This window comes from Micromys minutus, assembly GCF_963924665.1.
Source record: "Micromys minutus genome assembly, chromosome: 1".
Taxonomy (NCBI): Eukaryota; Metazoa; Chordata; class Mammalia; order Rodentia; family Muridae; genus Micromys; species Micromys minutus.
Genome location: NC_137969.1, coordinates 122,899,315 through 122,917,538, shown reverse-complemented (window position 1 = coordinate 122,917,538; position 18,224 = coordinate 122,899,315). Strand labels below are relative to the sequence as shown.

The window sequence follows — 18,224 nt, the reverse complement described above, 5'->3', positions numbered from 1 at the left end:
CTTAGCAAACTGGTAATGAATTTCTGGCTCATCTCTGCTAAAAGGCATTTTTCCTCATAAAGATCCTTAGTTCTTCTTAAAACACCTCCTCTCTCAATACTCTCTGTCTCAGATTCTACCTTCTTTTTTAATTGTGAGTACTGGCTGGTTTTGTATCAACTTGACACAAGCTGGAGTTATCATAGAGAATGGAGCCTCAGCTGAGGAAATGCCTCCATGAGATCCAGCTGTAAGGCATTTTTCTCAACTAGTGATCAAGGGGGGGAGGGCCCAGCCCATTGTGGGTGGTGCCATCCCTAGGCTGGTAGACCTGGGTTCTATAAGAAGGCAGGCTGAGCAAGCCGGGGGAAGCGAGCCAGTAAGTGACCTCTCTCCATGGCCTCTGCATCAGCTCCTGCTTCCTGACCTGCTTGAGTTCCAGTCCTGACTTCCTGTGGTGATGAACAGCAACGTGGAAGTGTAAGCTGAATAAACCCTTTGCTCCCCAACTTGCTTCTTTGCCATATTTTGTGCAGGAATAGAAACCCTGACTAAGACATTATGTTTGCACAAATTTAAAACTGAGCAATTTTCTAGGTTGCATGGTCTGATTTGTATTGTACACATTAAATACAAAGATGGTTTTCCCCCATTGACAAGATTCAAATTGTTGCCCCTATCTGGGTAGAGGATTAGCCATGAGACACTGTGCACATTTGCTGCTCTGGACTAAATTTTCTCCTGGCTGTTGCTAAGGGAAGGGAGGTATCCAGAGGGGTAAGGAGATAGCTTGTATTGAGGGGTAAAGACTGCTCTGAGCAGAATGGAAATTCTTTGCAGCTGGAGTCTGTTCATTAATATGCTGGCTCCTACATTAGCCACTCCTGGTGACCTGGGGAAAGCCTGACTCTAGCCACTGTATGCTTTTGTGCACATTTAATTGAATCTCCACTAATTCCTGCATAGAGCCATACACTACCATTGTTGAAAAAACGGGGGATTTTAATGAAATTTACTAAATGTGTTTTTCAATAGTAAAACTGTACAAAAGAATTTGATTTATTTTCTCTTCTTACCAGAGTCCATAGGGGATTAAAACAAAAGTAAAATCAAACAAAAACAACTAGCAACAAAGTAAAAAAAGAAAGGAAACTTAAAAAAAAACAAACCCTGTGTGGTAGGATTCCTTGGGAAAAGGGCCATGAGTGATTTCTCACAGGAAGTAATGTTTTGTGGAGAAAGGGCTTATGCTCTGTGGTAGCCTTGAAGAAATGCTCCTGTCCCCAGTAGCTCAGTGACGGGTTGGGCAGTACTCCCCACTGAAATAAAACTGTGACTTGCTTACTTGAGGAAACACTACTAGAAACTGAGATTCAATTGAGTTTGTGTTTGCATAATGTTCGGTACATCGTACTTTAAAATGTTAATTCCTTTAGCAAGGGTTAAGTATTTATCTGTTTGTTTATCCTTTTATGTGTACGTACAAATGCTCACACATGCCATGGGGGGGGGGGCACATATGGAGGTCAGCGGACAACTTGCAGGAGTTGGTTCTTTCTACTATGTGGAACTTAGGAGTCAAACTCAGCCTTGGCAGTGAGCAACCCTACTAACTGAACCAGGTCGCCTGCCCTAATTTTCCTTTATCGTCCTTTCAGGAATTGAGTCAGGTGTGTATCATCTTGTATGCATTGAAACTGGAAAGAGGAGTTTACACAGTCTCAGAGAATGGTGCGGCATGGATGGAGGGCACGCTACAGAAACATTTGACACACTCTGGAGCCAAACTGCGAGCGGCCGGCTGGCATGGTGGGTTCAGGGAAGAACTGGCCTTGAAGAAAATGACCTTGAAAAGTGGGCAAGGTGCAGGAGGTAGGAGTGGTCCCTGGGCATAGTAGGGAGAGCATCCCAGCCTCAGGGAGTACCACAGGAGAGACCTGTTGATATGTGCAAGTGTATGAGCTGCTTGCCAATGAGCTGTCAAGAATGGGCAAGGCATCATGGGTGAGTGAGTGGGAAAGGGGTTGAGACATTTCTTTCTCCTTGCTGAGTCTTCCATTGATTGAATGGATGAGTTCTGAATAGTGGAGCTCTGAATAGATGTCCCCACCTACCAGTGTAGAATCTGAAGGGAGGCATATATTATCCTAGATTTCTCTGTGTTGACAGCGAGCTATCTGACAACCAACCTTCCCGTACATTTTATTGGGCCTACACTCCTGACTATGAGTTCCTTCTGTTTGTATGCAAGCGATGGCTCACATGATGAAGAATTTAAGCTTATTACTCTGTTATTTATATGCCCTAAATTTTGTCCAATAGAAACAAAACATTCCTATTGCAAAACACTTATTTTAACGTAAAAACCTCATGATATGTGAACGTTAAAGAATGATATTTACTATGTGTGTGTGTGCATGTGTGAATGTATGTGCCATGTGGCTCACTTATAAAGGTAATAGGCTATCTGCTTTTTCTTCTACCCCGTGGGTCCTAGAGATTAAACTGAGGTCATCAAGCTTGGCTGCAAACGCCTCTGTCTGCCGATCCATCTTGCTAGCCGTGAAATATAATTTTTAAATTAAAAATTTAAGGTGAGATCAGAGAAAGGCTAAGCAAGTCACTGAGCGCAGCACATCGATTCTGTGAGCTTAGCAGCTGCCTGTTCTTAGGAGTTTTTCTAGAAGACATAATGCCTGAACTGGACATAGCAGTGAGTGGGATTCTGTTCAATAAAGATGTATGAGCCCGAGTTCAGCCTGAGAAGGATGCGTGTGAGAGCAGACAGGGAAAGTCATTTGGTACTCTAGGGATGCTAACAGGCAGGCAGGAGACTATGAATAAGAGGGATAGAAGCTGGGGAGAGGGGACTGAACAGAACAGAGTGGGTACCAGAGGAGGTCAACTTGTGCATTTGTTGGCCATGCGAGTAGCAAGGACTTACAACTTTATCCTAAACTAAGATGAAGTCAAACGGTGGGTGAAAGGAGAATAAAGTCACCAGTGTTCTTGTTCTTCCAGGATCTCTCTGGAAGTTTGAGGGACGGGCTCAGTCAGAGACTGGAGGGTGTCACCAAGGCCAGTTAGCAGACTGGGGGCAGGCACAGAGGCCTAGATCTGAGAGGCAGCTGGACGTGGGAGCACGTGGTGCTTGGTGACTAATGGGCTTTAGGAGGTGGGAAGATGTGAAGATGGTTGAGATTTGTGCTATAGAAACTTGAGTGCTGGGCTGGAGAGATGGCTCGGTGGTTAAGAGCACTGGCTGCTCTTCCAGAGGTCCCGAGTTCAAATCCCAGCAACCACATGGTGGCTCACAACCATCTGTAAAGTGATGTGCTGCCCTCTTCTGGTGTGTCTGAAGACAGCTGCAGTGTATCCATGTACCTAAAATAAATAAATCTTTAAAAAAAAAAAAAAAAGGAAAACATGAGTGCTGGTTATGAACTAAGTTGGGAGCAGAGGAAAGTCATCCTACAGGAAGTTACTAGAAGCTGTCCACAGGATCTCATTAGTCCTCAACAGACCTGAGGAACCAATTTAGACACCCAAAAGAAGAAAAACATTTATCAACACCAAAAACAATCCACGAAGCCCTTTGAGGCCTTATACAGCTAGGAAGAGCAGGACTATGAAATAAAGTCACCTCCAATGCCTAATCATTTCAGGACACTGCTTGGTGCTCTGATGACAATCTTTTTATTTTATCTATTTTTTTATGATTTATCTATGTGAGCACACTATAGCTATCTTCAGACACACCAGAAGAGGGCATCAGATCCCATTTCAGATGGTTGTGAGCCACCATGTGGTTGCTGGGAACTGAACTCAGGACCCCCTGGAAGCGGTCAGTGCTCTTAACTGCTGAGCCTTCTCTCCAGCTCCCCAAACACCTCTTGATGTCGCTCAAAACCCTTTTGCTATTTGACTGACACACTTACTGCCTAGTGTTTGGCTATAAAAGTGGTTCAAATGGTCATTGGTCAAAGTTTAATGGACATCCTAAGAAGAAGTAAGTTAACAGGGTCTCCTTTGTTGCCACTGGTTTGTACTCTTAACTTTTGAATTCAAACCCAGCAGTGGTGGTAGTTGCCTCTAATCCACTGGTTTGAGTAGATTGGTAATCCACTCCTGGCTGAGACAGGAGTTTCCTAGCCAGTGCCACCCAGATTTGCTTTTGTTCTTTTTGACAGTGAAGTCCAAGCTAGTTTTGAATTCACTGTCCTCCTGCCTCAGGCTCTGTGGTACTGTGGGCATGCTGGCCTGTGTTGTGTCAGGACAGAAGACCGAGCTGTCTTCTTTAAGGAAGCCATTGACACCTCTGGGGTAAGAAGAAGTAAATACTTATGGAATCTAAACACTTAGTGTAGCGTTGGTTTCATAACATTCTTGCAAATGTCGTTCCCACTAAAATCCTTTGAAACACCACTTCCACTTAGTAAGACTTTTGACCTTATGGGAATTTACAGGAGATAATTTTTAATGTGCTGTGCCCAGTGTTTACTTCATACTTAGTAAGAAACAAGTAGTCAGGGTATTCTTGGAATAGTTCATTTCCTAAGAAAACAGTTGGTGTGTGTGTGTGTGAACACTTAGGGGGAAAACCCACTCACAGTAGTTATCAAAATTGCATGAGGCGGTAAAATGAGAAATGATTTTCTTTGTGATCTTAAACGATGAGGTATAGGAAAGCCAATTACTTATTTATAACATGAGTGTGCGGTGGCAGGCTTCCTCCAGCCCAAATAACCGCGGTTTCATACTTAGCTAGCCTGGGCACCTGGCATTCCATTCTACCTTAAATGTCCCTATCAGGAACGGAGAAGAAATTGGGGGTAGGATGCAGGACTGGAAGCAAAGGAGAGTTCAAAGCCAGCGTTCTGGCCAGTCCTCCCTGGGAATAATTAAGGGAGTTTCCTCCAGAAGCTGCAGGATGCAGGAGCCGGCCCCTCACTATCGGGACATCTAAATATTGAGCTGGCTGGGAGGTGAATTCCCGACTCCTCCTGCCCGGCCGCCAAGGAGAATGAGCCTAGGAAGCAGGCGACGGGGCTGAGCCGCAGAGGCGGGAGCAGGCGCGGAAGCGTTTCCGCGGTGATCCTGGAGGCCCCGCGGCTTTCCGGAAGGGTGATTGCATCAGGTGTGGAGCAGGGCGCCTCCTCTGCCCAACCTGGAGCCCAGCGCGCCTGCGCGTCCCGCCCCGCCCCACCCCTGCCCCGCCCCGCCGCCGAAGCTGACTCCAGCGCGGGTTTTCCTGCGCGTCCAAGGAGACCGCCTGGAGGGGGCAGGCGCGGTTCGAGCCCGGGGGTCGGGGGAGATCGGGTGGTAGGGTGGTAGGGTGGTAGGCTCTGGACGTTGGCAGGCCGGGAGAGCAAGGTGAAAGGGGACTTGGTGTAGTAGCCTGCTGAGATCGCCGCGAGGAGGGACACGCAGCGTGGCTTGAGTTCTTTTCCTCCGCTGTGTGGGCGTGAAGGACTTGGTAGCCTGTGTCTCAGGGCCCTCTACAGTTTGCTTTCCCCCAAGTAGGTATTTGAACCCTGGTTCTCTGCTGTCGCAGGATTCGTTGGGCCAGGCCTGGGATGCAGAGGCGCAGTTCCAAGAGTGAACTTGCATAGATTTATGGAAACGTTTCTGTAGTAGCCCTGTTGGCCTTCTGCTGAGTCTGAAGGAAATACTGACGATAGAAGAGGCTGTAGAATGTAAGATCTTCCAACACATGGCATTCTGTCCATTCCCAACAACCCGTCTCTTTCACATGTCAACACCTTGTGTTTGGAGATGGTAAAAATGACATTTTAGAGAAACTATTCAGTGGATGTCAGTCATGACTGGACCGTAAACACCTTGAAGGCAGGGACTGGGATTTAAAATTTGCTTGCACTACCAGGTCTAGTAAGGGGAACTTGTGGAGCCTCAATAAACTCATGCTGTGACAAGAAAAAAAAAAAACGCCCATCTCCACTGTAGGGAGGATGAGTCTATTATCTGAGGGAGAGGTGCGTTGGAAAAGAGCCATTAATTAGTGGTTACAATTATTTTCAGAATTACCTTTCTAGAGGAAGATGGTAGGTAGCATGTCTCTGTGTATATTAAGAGTCCTCATGACTCGCCCTCGGATGGCAGCCACATCAGCAGCTGGGCATTCGTTACTTACAGGAGCTGAGCATCACAGCACAACCACCCATTCAGCCCCAGGAAAGGGGCCTAGCATGTTGCTTCAGCAACCTTTCCCAGCTGACTGTGATCAGTTTAACTCCCCTTTGGCTTGGTGAACAAATGAAGGACCTCTGGGTGCTCGCAGTAAATCCACCAACAAACAGGTAGCAAGCAGATTATGTGTTTCCTTTTTCGTAGGTCTATTTCCTGCCTGGTGCTATCTGGCTGTGGTTTTCCAGGGCAGGAAAATTCATGTGTGGCATCTATCTGGGCGTGGGGGGGTGGGGTGGGGGATGAGGAGGCAGAAGGTGAGGCAAGTTTCACCTTTTAAACATTCCAGTTAGCCTGGAAGGCCACTGTGGGCAGCTCTCATCTGGGGGTACTTTTCCATTCTAAAGGAACGCAGACGTGTGAGAGAAGAGTTCCCCAAATTGCCTTTTGATGCAGACAGACGCTAGGCCACCTGGAGGGGATACCCGGGCTGCCCCGCACCCCCAGCCTCTGAGTGTCACCCTGGCGCCCGCTGCCTCCCTTCTGTGTCGCAGCCAGGTCGCCTCCGCCTGCAGGGGTCGCCCGGAGAGCGCGGCCCGCCCCCTTCCGCCGCGGCCTCCGCCCCCGGCCCCGCCTTGCTGGGCTCGCCCGGCTCCGCCAGGCCCCTCCAAGCCTCTCTTCGCGCAGCCGCCGCCAAAGCCTGGAGAAGTGGAATCTCGCCGCCGCTGCTCCCTGCGCGGGCCTCGCGGAGCCGCACTGGGCATGCTCAGTCGCCGGAGCCAGCGCTGCTCTAAGTAGGAAGCTCGCGTGCTGCAGCCGGCAGCCGATCCGGGCGCCCGGCGGACTGCGAGACCTAAGGAGCCGGGTCCGGAGCCGATCGAACGCTGCGCAGTGCCGGTGAGCCCCCACTTCCTTCCATGCCTTCAGCCCGGGGATCCGAGGGATGGCCCGGAGCGCGCCTCCGGAGGCGGGCAGCCGGCGAGCCTGGCTGCTTGTGCCCTCGCGGCTGCTGCTCGGTTTCTGGCGGTCACCGCCGGTCGCCCAGCCGCAGCCCCAGCTGCAGCAGCTGCCGCCGCATCTGCAGCGGGCTCCGCTGCGGAGTCCCGCTCGCCCCGCGCCCGCGCTGCAGGGCTGGTGCTCTGGCTGCGGGCTCGCCCCGTCACTCCCATTACTCCCTCATTCCCACCCGGAGCTGGGGCTCGGCAGGGCCGGGCGAGGACATCGGGCTGTGCCCCGGCGCAGACTGCGGAGGGCAAAGTGCGGGTGGGCGCGGGCGACCGGTAGCGCACGCCCCCCTAGCTCTGGGGCCGGCCTGCCCGCCCGGCGGCGCGCTCTTGACGGAGACTCCCTGGGTGCGGAGAGCTCAGCTACCCGGAGAGGAGGAGGAGGGCAAAGTTCTTGTCCTCTCTGCAACGGTGAGAGCGTTTTAACTAGAAAATGGCTGTGTGCTGAGGGCCGAATCAGGGAAGCCGGTCATATGGGTCCCGAACGCCCCACTGCTGCCCGATGGGAGGAATTGTGGTTCAGACGCCAGAAATGACATTCGTGCGACGAAAACTAGCTGGGCGGAGGGAGGGATGCGGAGTCCCGTAGAAACAATGATAGGTGGTCTCTCCATTAATGGAGAAGTGTGAAAACAGAGGTCAGGCTCAAAAGGCCAAGGGAGTGTGGGGCTTTAAAAAAGAAGCTGGATAAATCAGATGGGGAATTGGGACCGTTTTGTAGCAAGATTCCGCACAGCCACGGCTGTCCCAATCGCTTCTGGATGGACTGAGTGGTTGGAGAGAATTAGGTCAGTGTCTGAAGCTCAGTGGGCTCTTAGAGGGGCCAATTTTAAAAAGTCCTCTCAGTGGCTTTGCCTTGTGCCCGATGTCTTAAATGAAAGTCATAAAGGAGCATCATAAAACGATGACAGCAATATCGTTTTGATCTCAAGAAATAAGAAACTTTGTGAGGCTGGCCCTTTTTGTTATTTGTTTCTGCGTTTTACCAATTTAAGAATAAATTATGACAGCGGAGCTGTTGTTTTAGGATTTGGTACCTTAAATCTGGTTTGCTTCTGGTCATGATATTACTGAGCCTTCCCTGAAATGACTATGGCAGTACCAAGATTCTTGTGGCTGACCTTAGGCAAACAGAACTCTGGAGGAGGGCAGTTCCTTATGAACTTAGGAACAGGCTTTGTCTTGTTTCAGTTTGAAAGTCGAATTTGGGTTTCTCAGAATTCGGAGACTCTTAGCAGAATCTTAGAGATGGCATCTGTTTGGGAAGATAGTATTTGTCCTGAGGATGGGGACCCCTCTCCTCCCAGGCAGGCCCACATGAGGTGGGAACCAGGGTGGCTGGAGTGGGGGTGTGGGGGTGGGGTGGGGGGATGCCACAGGTACAAGATTTCTGTCACTGTCCTTTTGAACTTGATGTGTTGGATTGGTAGATAGATGCCTTCAGAAAGTTCCTAGAAACAAAAACGCCATGTGCCACGCATGCTCAGAGCCTTTGAGAAAGGACTCAGGTAGGGACGCTATTCTGGTGCAAGGTCTCTTAAACTGTTACTTCTTCCCCAAATGGATACTTTAACCATTTTACCTTTATTCACCTTTAAGGAGCCGGGCAGAATCCTGCAGTCTGAAACCTCATAAGGAAGTAGTTGAAAAGCTCGAGGAGCTACAATGTAACAGAGTAATACTTTACATTTATGTTCAGTAATCTGAATGCAGACTACAACATTATCTAGGAAATGACAACTACTACCCGAACGTGTGTGCAAACAAGATTTTCCAACAGTTCTTTTGTATGCCATGTTTCTATTTTCTGAGGGCTTTTCCTGCCAGAGGAGAAGCAGCAAACAAATATTGGATTCTTTTTCTGTTAGAGTAGGAATCAACACTTGAAACCCTTCCCGTGACTATTAGAATTGTGTTGTTGCTCACCCTGATTATCTAAATTTATCTAAGAAGAATGGAATCTTAATATCGTTCTATCCACAACTTTAAAATAGACACTGCCTTTGTGATAGACTACCTCAAGTATTCCAGAGACATAACTACAGTGTTTTATGAAACCAACAGGTACTCACTATCCTGACAATGAGTTTTGTTATTAAGTTATTACTGATTATGTGGTGATACGTCAAGAAAACTAGGATTTGATCAATGGCTGTTTCCTGACAAAACTGATAGTATGTTCTTTACGTTCAGAGTCTTGTATGTGATGGATGTGGGCATGGAGGCACATGTGCATGCACTTGTCCTCTGTACGTGTGATGGCCAAAGAATCCCTTGGTTAGACCCTGCTAACCTTGACCTTTATTGAGACCAAGTTTTGTCTTTATTGTTGACTGCTATGTGCACCAGGCTAACCGGTCTTGAGAGCCTTGGAGGATAATCCCGTCTTTACCTTTTCATCTCATAGAAGGAATACTGTATTATCATGCCTGGCTTTAATGAAGGTCTTGGGGAATTAAATCAGACCCTCACCTTTGCACGGCTAGTATTTGGCCAATGGAGCCATCTTTCTGGCTCCTCGTATACCCCTTGCTGATGGCATCTTGACATAAATACCACCCTTCCAAGAAAACCCCTCTAAGAGGTGGAGATTTCAGACCCTATTAGCAATCTCACTGTGAAGTTTCCTCTCATAGGAGAAGAATATTTCAACGTGTCCCATGACTATTCCCTAAGCATCCTCTTCTGAGACATCTTTGATTTGTCCTTTAGTTGGGATTAGGTCTGAGTAGAACAGCGTGCCTTCCTAGTGACCACATGGCCGGGATGCTTGTTTTAAAGCCTGTTTATTTATTTTCATCGGTGTTGTACTAGCAAGTAGAATTAAATTTAGGGATGATAAGCCAGAATTGCCTGTTGTGAAGTGTCACTGGTGCACATTGTGCATGATGACCTGTTGACAGCAGAGTGGCAGGCTTCATATTTAAGGGTCTGGTAGGATTTGGTAGAAAGTTCACTAAGCAGCAAGTCCAAGCAGCGACTCTGAAGGCTTTGCTCTTGTGCCCTGCTCCTCCGTGAGTCCTGGGAAAGTCAGTTTACATCTTGGAGTCTCAGTTACCCCATTTGTAGAATGATTTTTGCAGTAGGATACGCCCTCTGGTTGGTTTACTGAGTCCTTGGCCTGGTCCAGAGACCTACAGTACAGCCATTCCAGGAAGGAGGAGGAATTCATTTAGTGCATAGGTAAGGCTGATTTTATGCATCTCAGAGCCTCTCCTGCCTTTGTTTTGTTTTAATCCTTCCTTCCTTCTTGGTCAGTTCCTGTCTCCCACTGATTTTTTCTTTTGCTACAAAATAATTGTCATCAATGAACTCTGTACCTGTGTTCTGGGTAGGGGGCAGAGCCAGGATTAGGTTTGGTAATCAGACTTTGGACATTTTTTAGCATCCTCTGAAGAGAGATTTTTCTGCTCTTAGGCTCCTAGCTCATGTAGAAGATCCTACCAGTAGCAGAGGAGGCATCGTGTGTCTTAGTTGCTGGGCTCTGTGTTGTAGAATTTTAGCAGAGCTCTCCCGTTGTTATCCTTTGCCCTCTGGCCATGATGAGAGGTGCAGCCTTAGGAACTGATTGCTGCTGTCATTTGATGTGAGCATCTTCCCTGGCCTTGCAGGTGTTGGTGGTCTGCTGCTGCAGTAGCAGAAGGTACCAGTTAGATGATGATGGGGCTGAGGGCACAGGGGCCTGTCCCATCCTGGGTTATGCATGCGTCACTTTCAGGATGCTCACAAAACTCAGCACCATTAATCTTAAAGGGAGGCAGGAGAAGGTATGGAGGACAGTGACATTAGGACCTCTGGCTGACCTGTAGGATTCTGAACCGCCTGCAAGGAGCAAGCCTAGAACTGCAAACATGGGAGGAGGGCGGTGAGAACAGCAAAGCTGGGGAGAGGAGGTAAGTCATCACCATGTGGTCAAGACTAAGGAGCCTGGATCTAGTTAAAGGCATAGGCGGTCAGCATGTTTGACCAACTTACTAATTAACTAACCAACTAGCAACAAAAGATAGAGACCAAACGAAAGAGAACTCAAGGAAAAAATTGACAATGTATAATTTCCTGGTATATAAGGTGTATAAAATGCACGAGTTCACAGAGACAAAGGCGAGAGAGCAAAATAATGGGGTGGAAATGGCCTGAAATGTTTTCTTTACGTTAATGACTTGAGAAGGCTAGGAAGCTTAGCCATTGTGTCCTTTCCTCCTGTGGATGCTGCCGGATTTTGCCTGTGGGGCAGCACCTGAAGTTTCTGGACTTGAGCTATATTGGCAAGCCTCCTTCAGGAATGCTTGGAGTGGGAGGAAGTGTGGCTTTGTTATTTTTAGTTGACTAAAAAAATGCAGACTTTTGAACTGAGCTGGGGGGAGTGTGCATCTGGAGGAAGCAACTGGACGTTTTGCAGAGTTCTGAAGGGGAAGGGCAAGTTCCTTTGCTGGGGAAGGAAGGCTTGGCATTGCGATGGAATGTGATGTAGCTCGTCCTGTCCAGTGCCCTAGAAAACAGATCTTATTGGTGGGCATAGCAAAAGTGACGGTCTGTGCATATGCAAAGCACAGTGCAGGCCCGAGGCTGAGAGTTTATCTGTGACATCTTTGTCCTTTACAGTAAAGACGAGGGGGATGTTAAAGCCAGGATTTCATTGGTGTTCAAATGAGGAGAGCTGCCCCTTTCTTTGAGATTATGCCCTTTCCAATTTTTGGGGTAAAAAAATCTTCTTTGAAGGGATGGGAATATTTTCATTTGGCAGCTTAATGGTCCATGAAATTGCTAAGTCTGGGAGTCTGGTTCTGAGATGCAGAGTTCTGCCCTTGGGATTGAGTTAGTCTCGAAGCCAGACCAACACATAGAGCTTGTGGGTGGGCTGCTCGGGCCCCCGGGCCTTCCAGGAATGTTGAGTCACCCAGAGTCTCAGGAGCTGTGAAGGAATTTGTTTCCAAAGCGCCCTGGGAACTAGTATTTTTGAATTATAGCCCAAGAATGACCTGCAGGACAGTAGAAGGAAAGACAAGGGCCTGGGAGGGCAGACAGGACTAATGGCGGCAATGCGAGTTCAGCAGGCAGGCCGGGAGATGTATCTTGGCATTTATTTCTTTGCATGGAGATCTCTTCCTGGCAGAACAACATGCTTTTGCAATTTGGAGATGGTGATTCTAGGAATTACTGTTGGAAGCAAGACCATTGAATCATGAGTTACTTAATAGTCTTCGTGAGCTTCCGTGCTATGGTGCCCTCCAGGGTGAGCCTGAATCTGAGATGCTTAGGGGAAACTTAAGAATGGCTGGGCCCTGGAAATGGCTGCTTTCCCCCTTTTTTCTTTTCTTTTTCTTTTCTTTTCTTTGTTTTTTATTTTTAATATTTTTTTGGTGGTGGGATTACTGTTGGGTTGGGGGACAGGGAAAAAATCTGTAGGTTTGAAATAATAGTTTAACATAGTTAAGTGTTTCCAGCAACACTTTAGAAGTCTAGTTGAGCTTAGTGGACCTGAGAAAAATATATTAGTTACCAAAGCACTTTCCATACAAGCAATGAGGACCCAAGTTCGATTCTCAGCACTCATGGAAAAGCTAGGAATTGTGCCTGTAACCCCAGCCCTGGAGAGGAAAAGGCAGGAAGATCCTTGGGGCTTTCAGGCCAGCCAATTTCGATGAGTTGGTGAACTTCAGAGTCAGTGAGAGAGGCCCTGTATAAAGGTGTATGCCTTTATTCCCAGCTCTCAGGAGGCAGAGGCAAGTGGATTTCTGAGTTCAAGTCCAGCTTTGAACTCACTCTTTAGGGTGAGTTCCAGGACAGCCAGGGCTACACAGAGAGACCGTATCTCAAAAAAGGAGAGAGAATGAGAGAATAACTTGTTCATGTGCTCACACACATGAATACATGCAAACATATCCATAAAATCTGTGCTTGATCATGTGTATCTCACTGATCAGATCCTAACAATACCGACTTTACCGTGAAGCTGCTTGAGCTCAGAGCTTCCTGGTTGTCATGCCCTCCGGTCCCCAGGAAACCCTGCTTCTGTTTCAGAGATAAGAAAGCTAAGGGCTTTTCTAATAGGCTGCACAGTGGCCATCCTGTTTTCCTGGACCTTCAGTAAATACCGAGGAGACCACTGGTTGCCAAGTGACAGGGTGAAGCGATAACGTGTATTTCTTAGGAGGCAACTGTGTGCCTGCAGCTCCGCAGGAAGCATTTCATTTAACTCTTTGAGGGTACAGCCTCATTTTCCATTAACCATGCTTCAGAAAAGTTCGCGGCCTCGTCCAGGCCCTACACATGTCTTGTCTTGCCGCTGAACGTCCTTTAGTTCAGTGTTTGGAGAAAAGGTGAAAAATGTTACCTTCCATTTGATTGCCAAGTGCACAGTTAACCGGAATCCGTCTGCTGGCGGTACTGCTGTTTCCTCTCGGTTTTGACTCCCAAGTGCATTTTGTTTTTTCATTTGGTTTTTCAGACATATTGGAAACTAGGAGTTGCTCTGTTGACTCTCTGTGCATTTCCCAGGATAAAATAAGGGGAATCTGATTAGTTGTCACCTGCAGGTACATGTGGAGGGAACTGAGCCACCAGATGAGGAGGTCAGGGCCTCCCCAGCAGGTCAAGGCTAGTCTGAGGTTCTGACTCCTGGGGTCTTGGTCTGAAACCATGGGAGATGGTGTGTTTCCCTGGGCATCAGGCTTGCTCTTTGCTGCTGTGTTCTTAACTTGTGGGTCTTTGTTTAGTTTGTACAGTAGACTTGTTCTAGAAGGCCAGGCTATCATCCACATTGAGTGTCTTGCATTGCTGGGCAGTACTGTCTGTAGGCGGAAGTACTGTGTATGGCTGGGCAGTACTGTCTGTAGGCAGAAGTACTGTGTATGGCTGGGCAGTACTGTCTGTAGGCGGAAGTACTGTGTATGGCTGGGCAGTACTGTCTGTAAGCGGAAGTACTGTGTATGGCTGGGCAGTACTGTCTGTAGGCGGAAGTACTGTGTATGGCTGGGCAGTACTGTCTGTAGGCGGAAGTACTGTGTATGGCTGGGCAGTACTGTCTGTAGGCGGAAGTATTGTGTATGGCTGGGCAGTACTGTCTGTAAGCGGAAGTACTGTGTATGTCTGGGCAGTACTGTCTAGGCAGAAGTACTGTGTATGTCTGGGCAGTACTGTCTGTAGGCGGAAGTACTGTGTATGGCTGGGCAGTACTGTCTGTAGGCGGAAGTACTGTGTATGGCTGGGCAGTACTGTCTGTAAGCGGAAGTACTGTGTATGGCTGGGCAGTACTGTCTGTAGGCGGAAGTACTGTGTATGGCTGGGCAGTACTGTCTGTAGGTGGAAGTACTGTGTATGTCTGGGTAGTACTGTCTGTAGGCAGAAGTACTGTGTATGGCTGGGCAGTACTGTCTGTAGGCAGAAGTACTGTGTATGGCTGGGCAGTACCATCTATAGGTTTCCTAGGGTTTTGTGTGTGTGTGTGTGTGTGTGTGTGTGTGTGTGTGTGTGTGTGTGAGCTACTGCAATGTAATTTGTGGATGGACATGGTGCGGCCTGATGAGGATGTTGAATTACTGAGGCCTAGATACCATGGGGAGCAGTGCTCAGCCCTAGGCTCGCTCTTCCTGCTGTCAGTAGAGAACTTTTCGGGCCGTCCTCAAGAAACAAGTGTCATGTATGTCTTTCTAGGTCACTAGTGAAGGGAGACGTTCATTTGAGCCCAGAGCCTCAGCTCCACATGCTTACTCCTTTGTGCAGTAAATGTTTATTGCATACATAGTTGGTGCCAGGCGCCGCGCCAAGTCCAGGAAGACAGAAGAATGTGCCAGAGCATTGGTGGTCGGGTGCTCTAGTGGAGGCCTGTGCGGGGTTTGCAGGAGTGATGAGAAACGGGGCTGTTCCTTCTTTACAGAAGTGGGGGTGGTGCATGGAAGAGGAGCCGTGGCAAGTGGCAAATCTCCCCTGAAGAAGCCCTTTTCTGGCTCCCGCCCTACCCTCAACTCCCTAGAACTTTCAGAGCCTGTCTCCCCTGCCAACAGGGATCCTTCTGTGGAAGTAGGAACGTGACCATTCAGGATCTCTGCACTTTTGTATTTGGGGGTGGGAGGGGAGGACAGGACACTTTTGCCCTGCAGGGCACATTTGACCTGGAGACATTTTTGCTCGACTCTTGGCTTTTGCAGATAGAGATTAGGGATGCTATCGGCCGGCATACAGCGCACAGGGCAGCCTTGCCCTGTCGAGATTATCAGAGCTTGGTATTGAAACATCATACTCTGAGGGCTTTGGCATTGCCCCGTCACGGAGTCCCCACATGTCTGTCCACCAACGGCAGAATTCTAGTTGAACGCTGTAATTATGTAATGCCTCCCCTGTAAACGAGAAAGAGAAAGGTGCGTACGTAACGTGGTTCTGAGGATTTTAGGAGTTGAAAGAGGACGAGGGCTTAGACCACCACTTGGCGAACGGTGAGACTTTAACCCTTATCCTTGCTCTTGGCTTACCAAGGTTTGCCTTTTGGACCAACAAGCTCAACTTTGGGGAACCCATTGTAGCACTGCCCCTGGAGTATCCTTTGGTGGAAGAATTGTCTGTAGGTTCCCCTGTTCCTTTCCTCAGTGTTTCCCACTGTTCCCACCCCTTTGATTCTAAGGCTTTCAGTAGCTTTGCCTTTCATCCCCTTTTCCCAGGGCCCCAAATTTATATCCTTGCCAAGCCTTCCCCTGGAGGGCTGAGAGGATATTTATGATCTTCCTTAGCTCCCTCTATTTTGGGAACGGTGAGAAACCGGGAAGCAGGTCAGGGGGAGCTGCTGTACCGCTTCCTGACGGCCCCTGCTTCCTCCATCATGAGGTTTCTAGGTGGGAGGCAGGTGGTAGTGCCTGCTCGTAACTCTTTTCTCTGAACCCTCCAGTTCATCCCCCAGCTAAGTGCCTACTACTTCCAAAATACCCAGTAACTGGGTCACAACATCATCTGCCCGCCAGGAATCATTTGAAAAAAAAAAAAAAATCAAAGCAAAGACGCAGACTTCTATCGTGAGATCTGAAACATCCCTACCCCCTGCTTTACGGTTATCCCAAAAATAGAAATAGAGAAAAGCTGTCTCGTCCTTGTGGCCTGGAATTATATCTTATTTTTACTTTTGTTAAAAGTATTTGGAGCCCCTTTTTACAGGGAGACGAGCCTTTGTGGACCCCATTCAGTGGGTCAGATTTACTGTTACATTTTTGTAATAGGAGCTTTGGGTGTTGGATGCTGTCAGCAGGCTGTAGAGAATGTCAGAAACCAAGTGTCTTAGTCACTGTTCTGTTGCTGTGATGAGATAACCATGACCAAGGCAGTTTATAAAAGAAAGCATTTAACGGGGGGCTTTCTTACAGTTTAGTGGGTTAGTCCATTATCATTATGGTGAGGAGCATGGCAGGCAGGCAGGCAGGCAGGCAGGCAGGCAGGCAGGCAGGCAGGCAGGCAGGCAGGCCTGACATTGGAGCACTAGCTAAAAGCTTATATCTTATCTGCAAGATGGAGAGAGAGGGAGAGGGAGGGAGACAGGCAGGCCGACAGGCATTGGGCCTGGTGTAGGCTTTTAAAGCCTCGTTGTCCACCCCCCCAGTACACACCTCTTCCAACAAGGCCACACCTTCTAATCCTTCTCAAATAGTTCCACAAATTGGGGAACCAAATATTAGAATATATGAGCCTATGGGGCCATTCTGGTTCAAATCATCACACTGAGGTTAATTCTAAGTCCTTCCCCACAGCTCTTGTCTTCTCTTGAATGAGAGTAATGACCTCTTAGTTTGCATCTCTGTTTGGCTTCCAGAAGCTGGGGGCTGATCCCAGTCCCCTGTGATGAACCTGACCAGGATGGCCACTCTGTCTGGTTGGAACTCTCACATATAGAGAAAAGCTGACAGCTCAGGAACTGGCTACAATACAGTATGGTATTACCAGCAGAGGAGCCCTCTGCTCCCCAGACCAGTGCCTACTTTTGGTTGGCTGGTGTGTCAAGCAAGTCTCAGCTCAGTCCCTCCCACAGAGTTCCGCTACCTACTTCCCTGCTGTTGAAATCACCAGCTCCAGCCCCTGTGTGGAGCCCTGCCATCCCCCACAGCCTCCAGTTTCTTCCCACCACCATTGCCTCTCCCTGCAGAGAGTTTGCAGTCAGTCTCCAACTCGCTTGCCCACTTCTTCTCCGTGCTGTTTGTAATATCCTCTGCAGGTGTGGGCGTGCCCATTCTGCCCATCCAGGGACTCCTTGCTGCCAGCAGGCTGAAAGTACAGCTGCTTGGCACTGAACCCAACACCCTTGGTGATCTGCTCTCCCTCTTATGCCCTGGGCTTGCACCCTACAGCGTGCCGTGCATTCTTTGGCATTGGACAGAGGACTTCTGTTGGCTGCATCCACCCCTAATGGACTGGTTTTTATCTGTCTGATGTCAGTCCTCCTACAGGAAGTTGCTTCCTCGGTGCCCACCTCACTGTGTATCAGAGTCGTCACCCCCGGGCTTGTGAAAACACACCTTGCTGGTCCTAGCTCCAGAGTTCCCAGGTTTGTGGTGTGACTTGATGAAAGTCTGCATTTGTCAGAATTTCCCAGGTAGATCTAAACTGCTAGACTGGGGTCACACCTGGAGAGCCACTGGGGTACACGGTCACCCACATCAGGGCCAGGGGTTCTTCTCCGTGCTCCCACTGGGGGTTCTTACACCCTTAGTCCCGAGCCTCCCGTCTTCATCTGCATGTCTTCCTGGCTTCTCTAAATAGTCTGTGGATTCCTGTGGGATGCTTCTGTGTTCCTGTATATTTGTATTTCCAGTGTTGGAAAGAACACATTTTCTGCATCTGTTGTTTCTGTTTCCTCTTCCTCTCTCCCTCCTCCTTCCCCTCTACTCCCCCCACCCAATATATAAGCAATATACTGTAATGTTAAAGAGGTCAGTATGAGTCTACATATAAGTTTTTTTTTTTTTTTTTTTTGGTTATTGTTCTAAATTCTAGAATGGTTTGGAGAGTAGCCATTACTGTTTCTAGAACATAGTTTTCTTGTACTTCTTTAGTGTGACTAATGTGGAAATAAACTGTGTCCAAAAGAAATGCAGAGGACATTTAATTTAGCAAATAGAAATG

At 48.4% G+C, this 18,224-nt stretch overlaps 1 protein-coding gene across 2 annotated transcripts in view; it reads left to right on the top strand.

Moving 5' to 3' along the window:
- The first annotated feature begins 6,905 nt into the window (after positions 1 to 6,905).
- Positions 6,906 to 18,224, top strand: part of APBB2 (amyloid beta precursor protein binding family B member 2) — a 294,663-nt gene continuing 283,344 nt past the window's right edge. For both annotated transcript variants that reach the window (XM_080916433.1, XM_080916432.1), the window contains exon 1: positions 6,906 to 7,020. The gene's annotated coding sequence lies outside the window, so the exon portion shown is untranslated. The remainder of the gene's footprint in view (positions 7,021 to 18,224) is intronic.